Source organism: Biomphalaria glabrata, chromosome 8 (assembly GCF_947242115.1).
Source record: "Biomphalaria glabrata chromosome 8, xgBioGlab47.1, whole genome shotgun sequence".
Taxonomy (NCBI): Eukaryota; Metazoa; Mollusca; class Gastropoda; family Planorbidae; genus Biomphalaria; species Biomphalaria glabrata.
In genome coordinates this window covers 10,093,742-10,114,819 of record NC_074718.1, presented here as the reverse complement: position 1 = coordinate 10,114,819, position 21,078 = coordinate 10,093,742, and the positions used below count along the sequence as shown (strand labels likewise).

At 36.3% G+C, this 21,078-nt stretch overlaps 1 long non-coding RNA gene across 2 annotated transcripts; it reads right to left on the bottom strand.

Annotated features, from left to right (window-relative positions):
* Nucleotides 1-8,972: 8,972 nt before the first annotated feature.
* Nucleotides 8,973-20,878, bottom strand: LOC129927590 (uncharacterized). 2 transcript variants are annotated; one of them, XR_008779169.1, is made up of 3 exons: nucleotides 20,732-20,878; nucleotides 13,903-14,109; nucleotides 8,973-13,377 (listed from the first exon to the last, which is right to left on the bottom strand). It is a non-coding gene; the product is annotated as an uncharacterized LOC129927590 (long non-coding RNA). The 2 variants fall into 2 exon arrangements; XR_008779168.1 differs by lacking the exon at nucleotides 20,732-20,878 and adding an exon at nucleotides 15,720-15,803.
* Between the last annotated feature and the right edge of the window lie 200 nt (nucleotides 20,879-21,078).

Here is a 21,078-nt window from a genome sequence, read left to right as displayed (position 1 = left end):
AAATAAAGGTAAAAGTGTTTTTTTTAATTATGGTGCAAGTTTGATTTTTTTCTAACAGAAAAGTTTTTTTCAAAGAGATTTAGTGGCCAGAGGTTTTTCAAAGAGAATTGTTTCCAACATTTTATCAAAGAAAAATAAAGGCAAGGTTTGAGATACGACAGAGAAAAAAAAATAACATGACAAAACATCAAAAAGAATCCCTTCACCGTTAGAGATGCTTTTCTGAAAGGTTTCAATACATTTCATGATGTGACTATGCATTTATACAGAAGGATTGCAGAAAATTATTAATTCAGAAATATTAGTTTCTAAACACTTTATCAGAGAAGCACAATTATCCCCCCACCCCCCCCCCCCCCAAAAAAAAAAACACCGTAAATTTCACTTATTATCATAAAAAGCTGAAATATAAGAATGATTACATGGCAAAAGAAGTGATTTCTATTTATGAACTAAATTCTGAGTAGGTTCATTTATTATCTAAATATAAACTCTAAATAGTAGTTATCTATATTATATAAATATTTATTCTACCTTTTCTACCTTTTCATTTTTTTTGCACTTATTTAAAGGTTCTATTTTACATGCAATCTACTATACATAAAAACACAAGGATTAGTTTTTTTAGAATTAATTGTGGAATAAATTCTAAGTGGGGATTGGAGTTTTTGAATGATACAACTATTGTTTCGCTTGGTACGCTGTTGAAATAGTTAGCCCAGTAACAACCAATTTACGATAGTTTTAAGACACTGTTTTAACTCTACTTGTTACTGAGGCAAACAAAGACTACCTTCAATGTGCCACACCCAATGTCTATTGAATGACAGGGCGATAGCAGTAAATAATACTGGGATGACAAAGAATGGACGGGCCTGCCATTGAAAGAGGTTCTAACTTAGGCACAAGACAGAGAGGAATGGAGAAAGACGGTCGATAAATCTTGCACCTGAGCAGTACAGCGTTTTTTTTTTTTATCAAATTCAAAGTGGCTATTAGCAATTAGCAGGGGTTGCGGGGGGTGCGGTCCGCACCGGGTGACACCAGTTAGGGAGGTGACACGCAAGTAAAAAAATGCACTTTGGAAACAACTAAACGACAGTGGATAACTATTGGGACATGCTATTCACAATTAATAAATAGATCTATGGAAGCTCTAGCCAAGATGAAGGAGATGTTACAACGTGCCAGTCGAATGATGTCATTGGTCGAATGATGTCATTGGTCGAATGATGTCATTGGTCGAATGATGTCCTTGGTCGAATGATGTCCTTGGTCGAATGATGTCCTTGGTCGAATGATGTCATTGGTCGAATGATGTCCTTGAATATTTTAGGGGATTTTTCTTCTTGGCATGTACAATTTCCCATGATTTACGAAGGACATTATCCAGAGCAAAAGAAAAAGTAGGCGAGTTGTCAAAAGAATGGTTCTGATTGGGGACAATTTAGTTTCTTAATAGCAAAAAGGAACAGCAACTGTATCATTTTGTTGTTGACTATTTTCAACTAATTGTATAGAAATTTGTGACTTAGTTTTATGTGTGGTTGAAATAAAGTCCGACATTGGAATATTTAAAGACTTTTGAAGATTTTCATCTGGATTGGAAAATGAGAAAACAAGGACATCCGGCTACACATACAATTGACAAGGAAGTCGTAGATATGATTGCTGTAAAGAGGAAAAACAATGAAAGGAAATATTGCACGGACTGCTTCTATAAAAGCAGAAAAGTTGACACTTTGTGACCCTATTAACGAGTCTTTATTGATTTTTCCATGAGATGACGGAAATGTTATGTAGATAAAGCTTGTAGCTCAAAGTACATCTGTCATGTTAAAAAGTTGATAAATGTATTAGTAAAGACGTAAAAGTCAGAATGACTGTTAGCCCCTTTGTATTTTGTTTGACAGCACACCTGACATAGTACACACTGATCAGATTCAGAAGTTATGGAGAAAAAAAAAGCTAATGTGATCAACTTAATATCTTAAAAGTTCAAGGGTATGAAAATGCAGCTCCAGTGTCTGGAACCATGAAGGAGTACAGTAAATTATCTAGAAAAAAAACAGAAAAATGATTTAATAGATGTGTATAACATTCACTTAATCACTTAATGTGTTCAACATTCCTTTTTCAGAAAATACTTTTTGCCCAGCATTTTGTTTGGTACTATTGAATACTTTTTTCGTTCTGAAATTATAGCCACTAGAGAGCGCAGCTTAAGATCTTTGATTTCACCTATCTTTACGTTGTTTTTTATTTTGCTTGGAAGATATTCTAAAAGGCCAAAGATATACAACTATTTACAATGTAGCGACTAATTAAACCTTTTCTTTAACAAAAGCATAACACCTTAGCGCAAAGTGTTATATTAAGAAGACTTCTAAAAAAAAGCATTGTGATTTAGAAAAAAGGTTAAACACAAGAAGAAAATGTCAGGCGAGCAATCACTAGATGCCGGACTCACTATTTAAGAAGAGAAAAAGAAGTTCATTATTATGTGCATTGATCTTTTTTTAACGCTGAGCTTCAACTCCTACTGGAAGCCATCATTGATGAAGTCGACACATTTGGAGCAATTCAACCAAACATTCTTTAGTTCAACAACTGACGAATTATTGTAGAAGTCAGTTTCAAAACATTGGTGTATATATGACGATTTTCCAAAAAAGCAACATTCAAACAGAAACACCATGTCTGATAAGAAAACTAAGGCAGTAAAAATAATTTTTTACGAAAAAAAAAGAGACATAGCATGATTCCATTGCTACTAAGGCCATAAAATATCCCTGCATCATTGAACAAAGCCTTCAACCCTTTCTTACCATCTTCCTATGTTAGGCGTCATGTAAAAAAAAAGGATTTTAAATTAAAATTAAGAACTTTTGGAGACAAAGGAACAAACGATACTTTGACAACGGGCAATTTTGATTAAAAATGAAATCGTTCAAGACATTAAATTTGGTAAGTGAATGATACGTTTTCATATTTGAAATCCAGAGAAAAAAAAACAACAGTGTAATTTATGTATGGTTGCATTGTTGCAAAATTGAACTATAGATTAATAGCTATAAATAAATTATTACTGAACTCGATACTTTGCCAGTGTTGGAGTGTATTACTGAACTCGATACTTTGCCAGTGTTGGAGTGTATTACTGAACTCGATACTTTGCTGTGTTGGAGTGTATTGCTGAACTCGATACTTTGCCAGTGTGGAAGTGTATCACTGAACTCGAGCCTTTGCCAGTGTTGGAGTGTATTACTGAGCTCGATACTTTGCTGTGTTGGAGTGAATTGCTGAACTCGATACTTTGCCAGTGTTGGAGTGTATTACTGAACTCGATACTTTGCAAGTGTTGGAGTGTATTACTGAACTCAATACTTTGCTGTGTTGGAGTGTATTACTGAACTCGATACTTTGCCAGTGTTGGAGTGTATTACTGAACTCGATACTTTGCTGTGTTGGAGTGTATTGCTGAACTCGATACTTTGCCAGTGTTGGAGTGTATTACTGAACTCGATACTTTGCTGTGTTGGAGTGTATTACTGAACTCGATACTTTGCCAGTGTTGGAGTGTATTACTGAACTCAATACTTTGCTGTGTTGGAGTGTATTACTGAACTCGATACTTTGCCAGTGTTGGAGTGTATTACTGAACTCGATACTTTGCTGTGTTGGAGTGTATTGCTGAACTCGATACTTTGCCAGTGTTGGAGTGTATTACTAAATTCGATACTTTGCCAGTGTTGGAGTGTATTACTGAACTCGATACTTTGCTGTGTTGGAGTGTATTACTGAACTCGATACTTTGCCAGTGTTGGAGTGTATTACTGAACTCGATACTTTGCCAGTGTTGGAGTGTATTACTGAACTCGATACTTTGCTGTGTTGGAGTGTATTGCTGAACTCGATACTTTGCCAGTGTTGGAGTGTATTACTGAACTCGATACTTTGCCAGTGTTGGAGTGTATTACTGAACTCGATACTTTGCTGTGTTGGAGTGTATTACTGAAGTCGATACTTTGCCAGTGTTGGAGTGTATTACTGAACTCGATACTTTGCTGTGTTGGAGTGTATTACTGAACTCGATACTTTGCCAGTGTTGGAGTGTATTACTGAACTCGATACTTTGCTGTGTTGGAGTGTATTGCTGAACTCGATACTTTGCCAGTGTGGAAGTGTATCACTGAACTCGATACTTTGCAAGTGTTGGAGTGTATCACTGAACTCGATACTTTGCAAGTGTTGGAGTGTATTGCTGAACTCGATACTTTGCCAGTGTGGAAGTGTATCACTGAACTCGATACTTTGCAAGTGTTGGAGTGTATCACTGAACTCGATACTTCGCCAGTGTGAGAGGATAATGCATTCCAATACTGGCAAAGAATCGAGTTCAGACTTGAGTGTCAGTGTCAGATTGTCGATAATTGACGACGTTAGTGTCAGTGGACGTAAAAGAAGAGTTGGTGCAGTGGCGCAGCTAGGCTGGGAGAAGGAGGGTGAGAATTTGAATATACCCCCGGACCCCACTTGAGGCGGTCCCCAAATGAGTTTTTAATATTTAAATATCACGCAAAATTCAGGGGCACCTAAAGATGTCAAGCCTCCCGGTATCCCCAATGATGGCTAATTCCTAGCTACGCCTCTGAGTCGGTGCCAGTTGGGGATCAGTTGAATTCTACCTCCAACATTGGCGATGTTTTCAGCCTTATGACGTCATTGGTCATCGTCTGATTAACTATGGTACCAGGGTGACAAGTTGGTAGCAGTGTCAAGGTGCTTAATTTTTATTACCAATACATATAGTTATATACCATGATCTATTCATGATTGATACCATGTCATCGTACATATACATTATACATATATAAGTATCCTGTTATATTATTTAAATCATTCGCATAGTTGGTTACTCTTTGTGGAGATATGAATGCATAATATTCTTGTCAGTTTTAACATCGGAACCGAACTTTTGGTAAGCTATTGAGCAATATATATAATTCTTAAACTTGACAGACGCTTTAAACGCCTACTGACTAAGGAGGCAGCAAACGAAGATTCAGTGGTGGCTGATGCAACAGAGGTTTGAACAACAAAACCTTATGTTATACCTTTTCCAAAGGAAACAAGATCAGGTGATGTTCAATCTGTTTCTAATTTTAAGAAACTTGCATTGCAAAATATGCTGCTAGTATTGAATCAAAAGTCATTAACGACTGGATTTTGTAACCGACTTGACGTTCATTTTAATTAAGTGTAACAGTCAATGAAAGTAGGTCATCAGCTGACTATATTAGCGTAACAACGCGAACAAACTGGCAATGTTGTTTACTGGAAAATAATTGGAGAATATTGATTTGGGGGGGGGGGGGGCGGTCGAGATGACACCTTCAACTAACCACACCGGTTGACACCTACCCCTTTGACGCCGCTGGACGCCAAAGTTGATGTTTTTTATTGGTATATTTGCTTAGAATATCAGACGAAAATAGAATGTTTTGTGATACAATAGAAAGAAGATTTACCAAGGGCGGCAACTGATATAATTTATCAGTTTTAATTATTTACACGGTTATCTATCCTTATCACTTTGAGTATAAGAATGTCAATCAAATTCTAAAGATACAAGTATTTATGACCAAATACCAAATTCATTTCCTGAATAAAAAGACCATTTTATAAATGCAGATGAAATATGGGTGTTCTAGATTCAGTGCAATAGTATTTTTCATTAGAAAATGCGCTTTTACAGCAAAAATGCAATTTGTTATGCACCACATAGATTATAGACAGAACTGATCTTGACGTTTTTAGTTTTAGAAAACGTATCTTGCTTGCTGTAAGCGTAAAAATTCAATGATAAATAATCCTCTTGTTTTGGGTTTATTTTACTCACAATTAATGACTTCATTTCTTCTCGATAGAAGAATCAAAGGCTTAGAGAATATTATATACACAAAAAGTGTTAGGAACCTGGAATAGCAGACAAATGAGTTGGTATTTTTAAATGTCTGGCTGGCTAGTAGTGTTAGGAACCTGGAATAGCAGACAAATGAGTTGGTATTTTTAAATGTCTGGCTGGCTAGTAGTGTTAGGAACCTGGAATAGCAGACAAATGAGTTGGTATTTTTAAATGTCTGGCTGGCTAGTAGCATTAGGAACCTGGAATAGCAGACAAATGAGTTGGTATTTTTAAATGTCTGGCTGGCTAGTAGTATTAGGAACCTGGAATAGCAGACAAATGAGTTGGTATTTTTAAATGTCTGGCTGGCTAGTAGTGTTAGGAACCTGGAATAGCAGACAAATGAGTTGGTATTTTTTAAATGTTTGGCTGACTAGTAGTATTAGGAACCTGGAATAGCAGACAAATGAGTTGGTATTTTTAAATGTCTGGCTGGCTAGTAGTGTTAGGAACCTGGAATAGCAGACAAATGAGTTGGTATTTTTTAAATGTTTGGCTGACTAGAGCACTTTTTAATTTTATGAAGAGAAGAAAGCTAAGCTGATTTGGTCCTATCATTTACTCATTATTAAAAGTCACTCTCCAAGGTACAGGGGAGGGAACACAGGGGAGGGAACACAGGAGAGGGAACACAGGGGAGGGAACACAGGAGAGGGAACACAGGGGAGGGAACACAGGAGAGGGAACACAGGGGAGGGAACACAGGGGAGGGAACACAGGGGAGGGAACACAGGGGAGGGAACACAGGGGAGGGAACACAGGAGAGGGAACACAGGGGAGGGAACACAGGAGAGGGAACACAGGGGAGGGAACACAGGAGAGGGAACACAGGGGAGGGAACACAGGAGAGGGAACACAGGGGAGGGAACACAGGGGAGGGAACACAGGGGAGGGAACACAGGGGAGGGAACACAGGGGAGGGAACACAGGAGAGGGAACACAGGGGAGGGAACACAGGGGAGGGAACACAGGGGAGGGAACACAGGGGAGGGAACACAGGGGAGGGAACACAGGGGAGGGAACACAGGGGAGGGAACACAGGGGAGGGAACACAGGAGAGGGAACACGAGGAAATGGTCGTCCAAAGAAAATCTGACTAATAGAAAAGAATGGACTGGCCTCGCTCTTGATAACCAACTGCTGGTCGGGAAGAGTGGAGGGATTAAGTTCGATCTACTTCAAAGAAATATTGATCAAAAAGATTCTTAGAGAGAAAAAAAGTAAAGTAATGTTCCCTGTGGTGATTACGTTTGTATATAGAATTGTAAACAGCAGTTGATAGAACCTGGGTTGGAAGATTTAAGGAATTCTATTATTTTGTTTTTTTATTAATTTTACTATTTTTTATTGGCCCAATGGTTGGGACAGAGTGACAGCGCTTGAGTTTTATTATTGTTGTCAGAGACCTGAGTTATGGAGCCTAGTCGTACGATATAAATAATATAGAAGTCAGTTTCCATAATTATGTAAATATTTACTAGTCAACATTTAATGCGTGGTCTACAACTACAGTTACCCTGATTTCTTTTATTAAAGTTATATTTCTGTTGTTAATTCATCTCTGGCGTCACTTTGAGTTATTGAAAGAAGTGTCATGTTATGTGTCAAGTAAAATCTCAGTAAGGAGTTCACAACAATCGTCACAGAAAGAGATTCAGAGAGAGAGAGAGAGAGAGAGAGAGAGAGAGAGAAAGAGAGAGATATTAAGCAAGACATTCTTAAAAGAAAAATTGAAAAAAAAAAAAAGAGAATCTTAGAGAAAAAAGTAAAGTAAAGTTCCCCTTTTAGAGAGAGACACAGAGACAGAGAGACAAAGAGAGAGAGATATTAAGCAAAACATTTTTAAAAGTAAAATTGAAAAAAAAAAGATATTCTTTGAGAGAAAACAGGAAAGATGATGTAAAGGACATACGTTTCTGCGGCCCACGGTTAACGAATGTGTGGCCAGCACATCGACTAACCGCCTCTACTTTTCCACAACTAATGCCAGGTACCCAATAGAGCTGGGTGGACTCAGGCTCTTAAAGAAATTTAATAAACCCTGTCTTCACCTGGATTCGAACACAGGAACCCGGTTGAGAAACCAAGCGATTAATCGCTCAACCACCGCGCCTTCTCTTAGAGAGAAAATGAAGCCATGATTTTACAAAGAGAAATGGAGATTCCAGATTTTGAAACTAAATTTGAAGACAAGAAGTTTACTTACGTAGATGTAACGGGTAAGGAAGTACAAGTACGAGACATAATCATTTACCTAGAAAAAATTAGTGATATAAAAAAGTTTTAGGCATAACTGAATAAAAATTTTAAAGATTTATCAAAGTTATTATTTCTTTTTAAAGAAATAGAGTTGGGTGAAAGAAATTTTTCAGTTTGTTTGTGAATGTGTCTTTTAAGTGATGGTAGTGATGGTAGTCAAATAGAAAGTAGGACATCGAATCTATAAGAATCATTTGAAGGATCATAACAAATTTTTTGTAATAATTGATCTCTTGCTATTACAGATCGCTTGCTAAAATAGATGTCTTGCTGAAGGCTCAATACTTTTCATAGAATCCTTTAAAATGTCTCGCTGAAGGCTCAATACTTTTCATAGAATCCTTTAATATTTCTTGCTGAAGGCTCAATACTTTTCATAGAATCCTTTAATATTTCTTGCTGAAGGCTCAATACTTTTCATAGAATCCTTTAATATTTCTTGCTGAAGGCTCAATACTTTTCATAGAATCCTTTAAAATGTCTTGCTGAAGGCTCAAGACATTCCTTAATACCATAAAAGATATCTTCCTGAGGAGTTAAAAACATTTTAAGAGTGGACCATATCTAACAGTGTCAGAGCTATAGATTACTATGGAAGGAAAGGAATTGTAAAGCGGTACCGCTACATACAGCTACTGTGTATTGCTAGGTATTAGATAGTACTTACATAGAATAGTAGCGTTTTTGTTTTGTTTTCCTAACTCAACACGAAATTAAAAAAACATTTAAAAAAAAAACTCAATAATAATTGTTGTGCTGTTATTTATTTATATTTTTTTATGTTTTAAGATTGTATCCTAACTATTGTGTATTTTATATTTTCGCTATAAGACTGGCAGCCTTATGAACACAATAAATAAATGAGCCCCACACGAAAGATGTAGATCTATTTGAAAGACATAAGCTATAGTCGTCACAACAGTCAGATCTCGCAGTGTACTTTTGTGTTTCTATATCTAGGCATGACAACGTTTCATTGCAGTCAAACCAAAGTAGCGGTTTTATGGGTTCTGTGTGTTATAGACGCGACATTTTGCTATTCTGTACATAGAAAGCCTTGTAAGCATTGTTATCTACTAAGGGAAACTCTGTTACTAGGTTTATTGTTTCTGGAAAAATCATATTTCAATCCACCCATGTTATGGGCATCAATCCCTTCTTAAAGGCGTTAAGTAGATAACTAGCTAGAAATATTTACTTTAAATATTGTTTCTAGATTTAGCCAAATGTACTTTTGATATGTCCACGGAGATGGGTGGACAGACAAATATTTAGCCAAATGTACTTTTGATATGTCCACGGAGATGGGTGGACAGACAAATATTTAGCCAAATGTACTTTTGATATGTCCACGGAGATGGGTGGACAGACTAACAGAGAAATATAGAGGTGCATGTTCTAGATAGATAGTGGACATGGATTGGTCAGACCATTAGGAAAGAGTTATAGATAGACCGGCCTTAGATTGGATCCCTCAGGGAACAAAGCCTAGAGGAAGACCAAAAATAACGTGGCGAAGCAGTGACCAGGTGAAGCCGAGAGGACAGGAAAGAACTGGGAAGTCATTAAAAAACTAGAAAGACACCGTGGAGAGTGGCGTGTTTTTACTCAGACATATCCGCATATGTACAAGGGTAAAAACAGTCTAAATCTATTTAAAGCACAAGAGGCCATGACTTAAAAGACTTAATAAAAGGAATACCTTTACTCATATGTTCAAAGCAGTACAATTTAGAACATTGAAATAACACGAAGAGGCTTTATATTCAATTTTTAAGAATAAGATTGTTAAGAAAGACCTCGTCCACTAACTTATGCTATAACATCCATATGTATATATCATCAGCACTGGCTTGAAGACCACATATCTTTCCAAACATGACAAGAGATAAAATATGATAGGAAAGAAAGATAAATAGACATATGGAATAATGAAAGTGTCAGAATTTTCAAATAATTCAAAGACTCAAAAGTAAACTGGAAAGGTGTTGTTTTCATAGGAAGTGAATGAATGTTTACTTATGCAATTTTTACCATTGTGAGCGTCGGTGACTGCAGATCAAGAGTTAAAAACAGTATTGAAAATGTATGCATTCATTAAATCAAAAGGAGAAAGTAATCGACTGTTATTTACTCTGAAATGCAATAAAGACACCCTTAACGGCCCTCACAAGGAGTGTGATATTGACATTCACGACAGGGAAACACTAGCTCTCGATCGCTCCTCATGGCGTGAAGCTGTGAGTGTCTGAGTCACGAGATAGAAGCAAGGAGAGTGGCCAGGGCGAAAGAGCGATGAACCAACAAAGAGCTGAGAGAAGAAGCAGGCCTTTCTGCAACTGACCAGACCTGCCCATGCTACGCATGCGGCCCGCTTTTTAATGCGAGGATTGGACTTTACAGTCATCTTCGAGTCCATAGGAAATGAGAAATGTGTTCATCTTCGACCACGAACACGAAGGAGGAGATATATAAATATTTATGTATATGTATATATATATACATATATATTTTGAAAGCAACAGCATTAGAATTGAATTACAAGTGAGACTCGATAGGGTTTCAGATGTATTAATTGATGGCCAGACTTTGTATGTCTTTGGCTAACTTTAGATGAAGAAGGAATGTTTGAGTTGGAGGTTGAATCGAGACCAATGGCTATAGTAGGCCTCAACACTGACCTGCCACGTTGCAACCTGTGGCTAGACCAACCGTTACAGAAGGTCTAAACCCTGACCAAAGAAGTCCCCTGTAACAAGGCAAAAAGTTATTGGTATCAGCTGACCATAAGTTACCACGTCACGGGTCAGTGTGCAGACCTGCTATAACAATTGGTCTCGGTTGAATTTTATTTACTAATTTGTTTAAATTTTGCCTGAAAAGAATACACTTGAGACTCATAGCAGACAGTATGATTTTTTGTGTGATTATACAAGTCAGTAGTTGTTTTTTTACCTCGCTATTTAAGAGTCTTCTTTTGTGATTGATGATATTTGAAATAGTGAAATTGGAAGTAGTATTATTATAAGTTGGCTATATCTTACATTTGAGGACAATAGTGTTGTCAACATTGTGATACTCTGAACGTTATTAGATGCTCCTTTATAAACGGGGCATATCACCATTATTGATGTAATATACAGTGAAATCATAAGTGTCAGTAAACTGGAGTTATTAAGTCTATGGTATGATTATTGTTATAAATAATGAAATCATAAGTGTCAGTAAACTGGAGTTATTAAGTCTATCGTATGATTATTGTTATAAATAATGAAATCATAAGTGTCAGTAAACTGGAGTTATTAAGTCTATCGTATGATTATTGTTATAAATAATGAAATCATAAGTGTCAGTAAACTGGAGTTATTAAGTCTATCGTATGATTATTGTTATAAATAATGAAATCATAAGTGTCAGTAAACTGGAGTTATTAAGTCTATCGTATGATTATTGTTATAAATAATGAAATCATAAGTGTCAGTAAACTGGAGTTATTAAGTCTATCGTATGATTATTGTTATAAATAATGAAATCATAAGTGTCAGTAAACTGGAGTTATTAAGTCTATCGTATGATTATTGTTATAAATAATGAAATCATAAGTGTCAGTAAACTGGAGTTATTAAGTCTATCGTATGATTATTGTTATAAATAATGAAATCATAAGTGTCAGTAAACTGGAGTTATTAAGTCTATCGTATGATTATTGTTATAAATAATGAAATCATAAGTGTCAGTAAACTGGAGTTATTAAGTCTATCGTATGATTATTGTTATAAATAATGAAATCATAAATGTTGGCAAACTGGGATTAATAACTTTATCGTATCAAAGTTGTAAGAAAGAAAGAAAATAAAGAAAACGGCAATTCAGAAAGTTCTTGATGTCAGGCAACTAAAATTTACCAACAGGGGACAATGTGCCTATTGAAAAAGAAAAAAATAGTTTGGAACTCTGCAGTTATTGATAGGAAGAGTATTGTATTTTAGAGTTACATAAAGATTGGAAGGAGGGTTTCATTTTTATCTAAATACAAGCGAAGGAGTGAGATCAACAATATTCAAACTAAACTGTTGGCAGTTAGAATTATTTTTTTCACTTAGCTTGACGCCGCTTGATTTGAAGCTGATGGACAGGACTTCATCTTATGTCATTTGCCTTGACGCTACTTGATTTGAAGCTGATGTTATCTGTATTGTATGTGATGTATCTTGATGTTGCATGATTTGAAACTGATAGGAAACTCCTAATGATATGTCTTAAGCCTTGTTGTTGCATGATTTGAAGTTGATATAATAGGCAACTCTTAATGGTATGTCTAATGCCTTGATGTTGCATGATTTGAAGTTGATATAATAGGCAATTCTTAATGGTATGTCTAATGCCTTGATGTTGCATGATTTGAAGTTGATATAATAGGCAATTCTTAATGGTATGTCTAATGCCTTGATGTTGCATGATTTGAAGTTGATATAATAGGCAACTCTTAATGGTGTGTCTAATGCCTTGATGTTGCATGATTTGAAGTTGATATAATAGACAACTCTTAACGGTATGTCATCTGCCTTGATGTTGCATGATTTGAAGTTGATATAATAGGCAATTCTTAATGGTATGTCTAATGCCTTGCCGCTACTTGATTGAAGCTGATGTTACCTGTATCGTATGTGATGTATCTTGATGTTGCATGATTTGAAACTGATAGGAAATTCCTATTGATATGTCTTAAGCCTTGATGTCGCATGATTTGAAGCTGATATGATAGGCAACTCTTAATGTTATGTCATCTGCCTTGATGTTGCATGATTTGAAGTTGATATAGTAGACAACTTAATGGAATGTCATCTGCCTTGCTGGTGCATGATTGGATTTGAAGTTGATATGAAAGGCAACTCTTGATGGTATGTCAATCCCTTGATGTTGCATGATTGGAAGTTGATTTAGTAAAAAAATTAATGTTTTGTCATCTGCCTTGATGTGGCATGATTTGAAGCTGATGTTATGTTACATCTGTATGTATATGATTTTTTCTGTAATTGGTTGACTATATGGTAATCTACCCGACTTGATTTGAATTGCTTTGTCCTAAGATTGAATATAGTCTCCATGTTTTCCATCTCCGTATCCGGTAGGGCTACGCAAGAAGATTCCTGTCAAATAATATAACAATATATATAAACATTTACTTTATGGATTATGAATTGCTTGATTTTTAAAAAATGACAAAATGTGTAGATAAAAAGTTCAAGAACCACAACAAAAGAACCACTAAAATACTATGAATTTCAATGCGACTGTAGTGTAGATCAAGATGCCGAATGGTAAATGTCTTAGAAAAGTGACGCCTATATCATGTGCAATTTTCTGCTCGTGATAAAGTGTTTCGGACCTCTCAAGCATCTGCCCAAAGTTCATAGTTAAGGCACAGAATCTCAGCCCCACTGAACTTTGACTTTTCTAAGTCATTGATTTTCTTGGATGATTTACTCTCGTTATATAATGGCAACTCAGGAAAGAAAGAGCACTTGTGTACATTTTTTCTAGCATATAGAATAAGAAATAAGTTGTGCGTTTTTTTTTTTGTATTTGTAAGTTACGGTTTAGATAAGACATTATGAAGTTACAAATACTAAAGTATATTTATTGTATGCGCGTATGATACCTGACGTCCATACCTTAATGACTGCTAAATACATTTCTTGTTCTGCGAAGCGTCGGCCAATACAATTTCTAGGCCCCATGCTGAATGGTAAGACTGCATTTTTGGGAATGGAATCTCCCAGGTGTCCCTCAAAAGATCGCATCCATCGCTCAGGTAGGTATTGGCGAGGGTTCTCAAAGTGGTGCTCACGTGACGGCGCGTTCATCAGAAATATCTGAACCTGCAATGTAAATTATAGAGCTGAACAAACGTGTGCCTCTAGAGAGGGAGGTGCTGCGATGACATACATTTAGTCAAGCGACATAACGATACTCTTAACATAAGGAAGAGAGGGTTGGAACTAAACATTGAATCTTATGGCTTAACATTATCATAGACTGTACGGTCTTTTATTAAAGGATTCTTTCTTCATACGCTAGTGTAGTTATGTTAAACATTTTTCACTGCTGACATCTGACGCTATGCAATAAGAGTGATAAGTTAAAGACGTTCTCTGACGCCAACTTCACCCACACGCTAGTTAAACTTCACTTTAAGACTTTCGATGTTGTCAGGTCACTTTAGCTGGTACATAGTAAGTAACCTGTAACAATAACGTTTTGGGATACAACTCGAAACAGTGATGTTATCAAAGGGAGACAACACATTATATTAACGAAGCAATGAATTTACAATGTTATCAAAGGGAGACAACACATTATATTAACGAAACAATGAATTTACAATGCAATCAAAGGGAGTGTGAAGAAACAAGTCCCTTTACATTTAAAGTCTCTATAAATCAAATAAGAACATAAAATTAAAATGTTATTTAACCTTGGTTAGGCCAATAATAGAATATGCATCCTCCATTTGGGACCTCTCAACTCAAGAAAACATTACGAAACTGGAACAGACACAAAATAGAGCAGTGAGATTCATAACAAACGAATATTCACACTTAACCAGAGTAACACCTTTAGTAAAATCACTAAATTTAGAAAGCCTTCAGGAGAGACTGCACAGAGAAAAAGTAGCAATTATACATAAAACACTGAACCATAATCTTCAAATACAAAAACAAAATTAATTTAATAATACTCAGAAAGACACAAAGATAAAGGCACATTCCTCGTCCCATATGCTAGGACAAATTTGTACAAATACTCCTTCCTCCCTAGTGCTATTAGAGCATGGAATGGGTTGCCTGAGATAGCCAGGAAAACCAGTGACTTGGCAGAATTTAAGTCATTGGTTAATATGCATGACTAAATGCATGACGCGTAGGGCGTAATCATCTTCTTTTTTGAAGTAACGTCTGTATTCTATAAGATAAGATAAGATAAAGTGCTTTTAATTGTGAAACATTTCAACATTACATATATACACGGCAACGTTATCTACAGATCTCATACTTCACTCGCTGACTTCCTCTCTTCTTGTTTACACACTCGTCACTTCCCGCAAGTCCCCTAACTCTCGATACCCAACACTTGACCGTGTGTCACGGTTGACCTCACAGGAACCGTGTCACAACAGGGAGATAACAAATTATATAATCGAAAGTACTTTTCAATTGATACAATGTAAAGGGAGAAACAAGTATTATGTCATTATACATTTTACTATAATAAGTTCAGAATGAAACATGGCAGATATAAGGGATTGTGAATTGTTTCCCCAAAAAAAACATACAGAATGTGTAGGGGAGTGTGACTATGAGAAAGACAGTAATGCAAGCTTTAATAAATCAATGTGAATTTATGCAATTCTCACGGGAAGAAAGACCTCTATGCTATCCACAATTACACACATACATGTAATTTAGCTTATTTATTACTTAAAGCTCACCGAATCTATGTCTTTAATTGTAAGTATAAGATTTGGGATTTTGACTCGTCGACTGCCGTTCATACTCATCGAAAGGAATTCAGCAAGTTGGGTTTTTTCTGGGTTGAAATTGTGTTAAATTTTATGTTTTATCAAACGTTATCAAGCTTGGGGGATCAATTTACGTAAATATCTGAAAAAGAAATTAAAAATTGTTTCTGAGGCTTGTTTTCCGAATAAAATTATTTGATGTCACTCAAATGTCAGTTACCGACGTGTCCATAGTTGTACTGGCCTGTCGTCCAGTCTAGAGACTTAGAATGAAAGCATTAGTTCACGTTCACTTGATATTGGCAATTGGCTTGCGCAGGTCAACACCAAATTAATATTTTTCAAACTGGTTTTATCACGATTCTCTCAGGAACAATGAATAATTGTTTTGTTTTACAAAATGTTTCTATGTAAATGCTCGACTTTATGAAAGTGTTTGATGAGTATGAGCCTTAGTCTGTTTGTAGCTCTAGTTTAATGAGATGTTTATCTCAAAATTTAACGGTGGAGCCCCAGACCTTGAAATGTTTGCTTCAAGGAACATTAACTCCTTCTCTCCTAACTGACGATACCAGCGTTGATTCCACCAGAATGTGGTAAATAATTACGGAGAGAAAGAGTTAATTCAAAGAAATATACTGACGAAGGGAGGCAATCCATAAAATGCAAAGCATGTAAGGTATGCGGAATGCAGCACTCTTCAATTAAGATTGTTAAAATAATAGCAAATATAAATAGTTAATTGTGTGATGGCTGAGCGGTACAGTGCTTGGCATTTGAACCCGGGGGTCCCGTGTTCGAATTCTGGTGAAGATCTTTGGGCGTCTCTGAGCATGGGCGCTCGCAGGATTTTTAGCAGGGGTGTGCAAGTTGCCACCTATGGCTCACAGTCGTAGCATCAACTTTTTTATTACAGAGAATATTAAAGAAAAGAATTTGTGTACCCTCCCCCCCCCTCCCATATACCCATGTGATAATAAGTTCACTGTAAATACTTGTTTCATGAAATTGAAAAAGGAGAAAAACTATTTACTGTTTATCCGTGCGGCCCGTGCATCCCAACGGTCGATCAAACAAAAAATGCAATCTCTTTCAAAACTGTCAATAATTTTACTACTGAACTGCTTCTGGTCGCGAGGGACAAGCCGACGATGAACGCTTATCTGGCAGTTCTGATATTGTTCTGTACTTTGCAATTCTTAAAACATCTTAGTATGTAGACAAAACAGGTTGAACTGAACATTATTATTACTTGAAAAGAGAGACGTAAAATGAAGAAACTAACGAATCAAAATACAGAATGTAAAGTCACGTGTTCTGTAATAATCCCAAAATGCAAACATGTAGTTTTTGCTCGGTGTATCTGTCGACTGCAAAGTCTCGGCAGCATCAACTCATAACCAAGTTTGTCTGCCAGCAGTGTGAACTACAGATTATCTTATTCTAGTTTATTACTATAATAGCTTATCCTTATTAACTTTATTTCAATGGAAGCGCTACATGTTAAGTTGCTTCCTAGCCGAAGTTAATTGATTTGAAGGATTTGATTTGATTTTTGATTTGAGGCACATCGGCACAATTTAGGCCATGTGGTGCCTTGATTTGAAGGTGTCAAGCACTGGCTTCAGAGGGGTGCACGTACATGGTCAGCCATCAATTCCTGACCTAGGCTAATCTACTGCAACTGTACTTCAGTCACCAGTGGAAGAACTACTTGTTCAGATGTTAATTAGATTTTGATTTATCGGATGGTGCAAAAAATTTTTACAATTTGGTTGCCAAGAATCTATGGGGGGGGGGGGGGGCGACTATGTCTCTGAGTCTAACCAACTCTAACGGGTAACTAACATTAGTTTTTAGGTCGGTCGTTGTGCTGGCCATATGACACCCTTGCTAACCATAGGTCACAGAAACAGATAAACTTTACATCATCTGCCCCATAGATCGCAAGGTCTGAAGGGGGTACTTTACTTACTTTTTTTTAATAAGGAGAGGCTTTGACATGTATTCATAGTTCACTTTACAGCTGCAATTTCCACTGATGTAAAGTGCATTCACCCTCAAATATAGCCTCTTGTTACTATTATGTATCCCTAAGCTTTTTTTTTACCATACCATTAGCATTACCTACACCTCATAATAGACATTAAAGACAAAGCCTATAGACTATAATTTTTTACCTCGACGCGACGAGCTAGAATTGATTAGATCTAATTGAGGCGTCTGCAAATACAACCGATTTGTTCTTTGAAAAGATAAGATACCCAACATATTTAGATTAAGGCTTTGAGGATCGCCGCCGAAAGAAAAAATATTCGATTAATTATATTCAATAAAGTGTAAGTATAAATTGTGAGTTATAGTCCTAAATTTATTTAACTAGAAAAATATGAGACAGAGTAAAGGTTGGAAAAAGTCGACTAGGAAAAGATTATCTGGCTTTTGAACTCATCTCAACTGTTATATTGAAAAATTTCGTTTGAATTCTAACTTTTCCAAAGCAAAGTCTTTCTTAAAATAGTTATGATAAATACATGTGAAATTACATAAACTCTGTCTGGAAAGGGGAAGGGCGGTAAAATGAAAATGATTAATCCTCCCTCCTTTTTATAATTTCTGCTAATGATTGCATTTTGCATTAAAGAATAGAGGTTGGGCGACTCGATATAAGAATTTACTTTATAGCATATATAAATTATATTAGTGACAGATTTGTTTAAGTTTGTAATTTCTTACTATAATACAAAAAGAAAAAGTATTGGTTTATCCGATGGGGGGGGGGGGGAGGGGGGGAAATGATTGCATGTATCGCACTTCCACCTGTTTATATTATATAGATATTCGACTAATTTTGTTCACATACTATGATTTCTCCATAAATGTAGGACCGCCCCCCCCCCCACTCAAAGGGTTTAGATGGGAAGGGCAGTAGAGGTATTCGCTCCTCCACTTTCAATCGGCCAAAGCAGAACGACATAATATAAAGACCGCCCCTACCGCCCCCCCCCCCCCCTGGATCCGCTAGTGACAACATTGAGGCGTCTGCTTGTATTAACTCAGCATTGAGGTGTCTACTTGTATTAATTCAACATTGAGGTGTCTACTTGTATTAACTCAACATTGAGTCGTCTGCTTGTATTAACTCAACAATGAGTCGTCTGCTTGTATTAACTCAACATTGAGGTGTCTACTTGTATTAACTCAACATTATGTCGTCTGCTTGTATTAACTCAACAATGAGGCGTCTGCTTGTATTAACTCAACAATGAGTCGTCTGCTTGTATTAACTCAACACTGAGTTTGTAAAATGTAAAAAGAATGGTTCTGATTTCAATCTTTGAATTAGGCTTTCATAATAAATGGAACCTGTTAACTGTTTGTTTGTTGTTTTAAGACAATGAGGAATCGGTACTTGAGATCACAGAGTGTAATACTAATCCAGATCTAGCCATAAATTCTATAGATCTTGAGCTTGGTAGACCCACTACGCTTTAAAAACTAAACAATCAATACATTCATCATCTATTCATGATCAGATTAAAATCACAAGAATGGAAACATTCGGACAGCATGAAAGAAACACAGTTAGTCGAACCAACAGCACAACATAATGGGCAAGACTTTCCACATGATCATGTCTCTTCTTTTTGTATCGTCGGAGATACGGTTCTAGTTGTTGATAGTTTAAAGTTCATAGTTTCTGATAGTCTTTATGAAAGTATTGAAACACACCTGCCTGGGTGGACCACTTCGGGAGGGGGGGTCGATTTTGAAAATTTTATTTTGTTTTACATTCAATGCTAGATATATCATTCGCTGTCAATATCTAGATATGTAGAGCTTATCTAGGTCACTCAGTACATAATCTAGATCAGGACTATAAATGTACAGTCTGTGGCATTTTAAGTCTCGAGAGACGATCTTTTCCCTTTGCAACTTCTTGTGTGACTAAAGAGGCCAATCCTTGATACACAGCTGCGATCGCAGGTTGGGCATCTGTAATCATCAGGCGCCGTTGCCTTTCACCCTTCTTTCTGCTTCTGTTGTGTATGGCATCTGCAATCCGAGACCCTTCCTTTATGCTCTCTCTCATTGTGGATCTATCCAGTGCTACTTTTTCCCAGCTGCTAGTGTCGATTTTGAAGAGCTTCTTGTCGCGTTCGCATGCATCCGTATAATGTAAAAGTGGGCGACCAGCGGCTCTCCTGTCTTCTATTAGATCTATTAGATTTACAGTACTAACTTAGCATACAGTCGTCATTTAGATATGGAATGAGGTCAAATACAATCATTGGCATGCTATGGTAAGAATTAATTGATCGGGTCTAAACTACAAGATAATGTACGAGGTATTATCAAGCAATTTACACAAAAAAATATAGAGTAAGTTAATATAACTTGAATTAAGCTTTGAACAAAAAAAATGGGATATGGTCGCGTCGCCAATACAAGAACTAATTACCGAAAATGGAATATAGTGGTAAATACAAGGAATGGCAAACCGTTTTTATTACAAAAAATTGGTATGTTTTCTTAAATGCAAGATATGGGATACTATCATAAGCACCCATAATAAATGTGGTCTTCACTGAATAAATGTGATCATAAATACCACAAACAGGTTGTAATCAGAAATACAATAAATGGAATGTGGCTTTAATTACTAGCCAGTTAGAAGAACAAGAGATTCTTTCAAACTAAGATTGAATACATTCAATTTCATCGATCTTTAGGATGTTTCAGAACATTTTCGATTTATAGCTTAGATGGCCTCACAAGGCCCTTATAAAACGTTGGCCTTTTAAAAAAGATGTCCGTGCCTAGCGTCCGTCAGGCATTGGCCTTAAGTATGAAAATGCCTGAATTTTACAATTTTACTTATTTGCAACAAATTGCATGAATGGAATAAAATGTTTCATATCCTGATGTTTAAACGTACAAACAAGTTTAGTAGATTTAAAAAAAATGAAATGTTTACTTACATGTTAGTATCACACGTGAACACAGAGAGCTGCAACTAGAAAATGGTGCCTTGCATTATTGAAGGAATCCTAACAGCGTTTGATGCAGATAGATAAAATAGGGATCTTTAGTATCTCATACTCCTAGTGTTCTTTAATCATAGCAGCTCCCCTAGTGCGCGGATGGACTTAAATACTACTTTACTTTGATTGGCTGGCCTAAATTAACATAATAGTAGTGCGCATGTCAATTTTTTTTTTTACACATCCGACCCATTAGTTTTGTTTGTCTTTAACCCGTTGTAGCCGAATTAACTTTTTAATTGTGTTTTCTATGGACTTTTTCAACAGTTCTAGGTTCCTGTGTT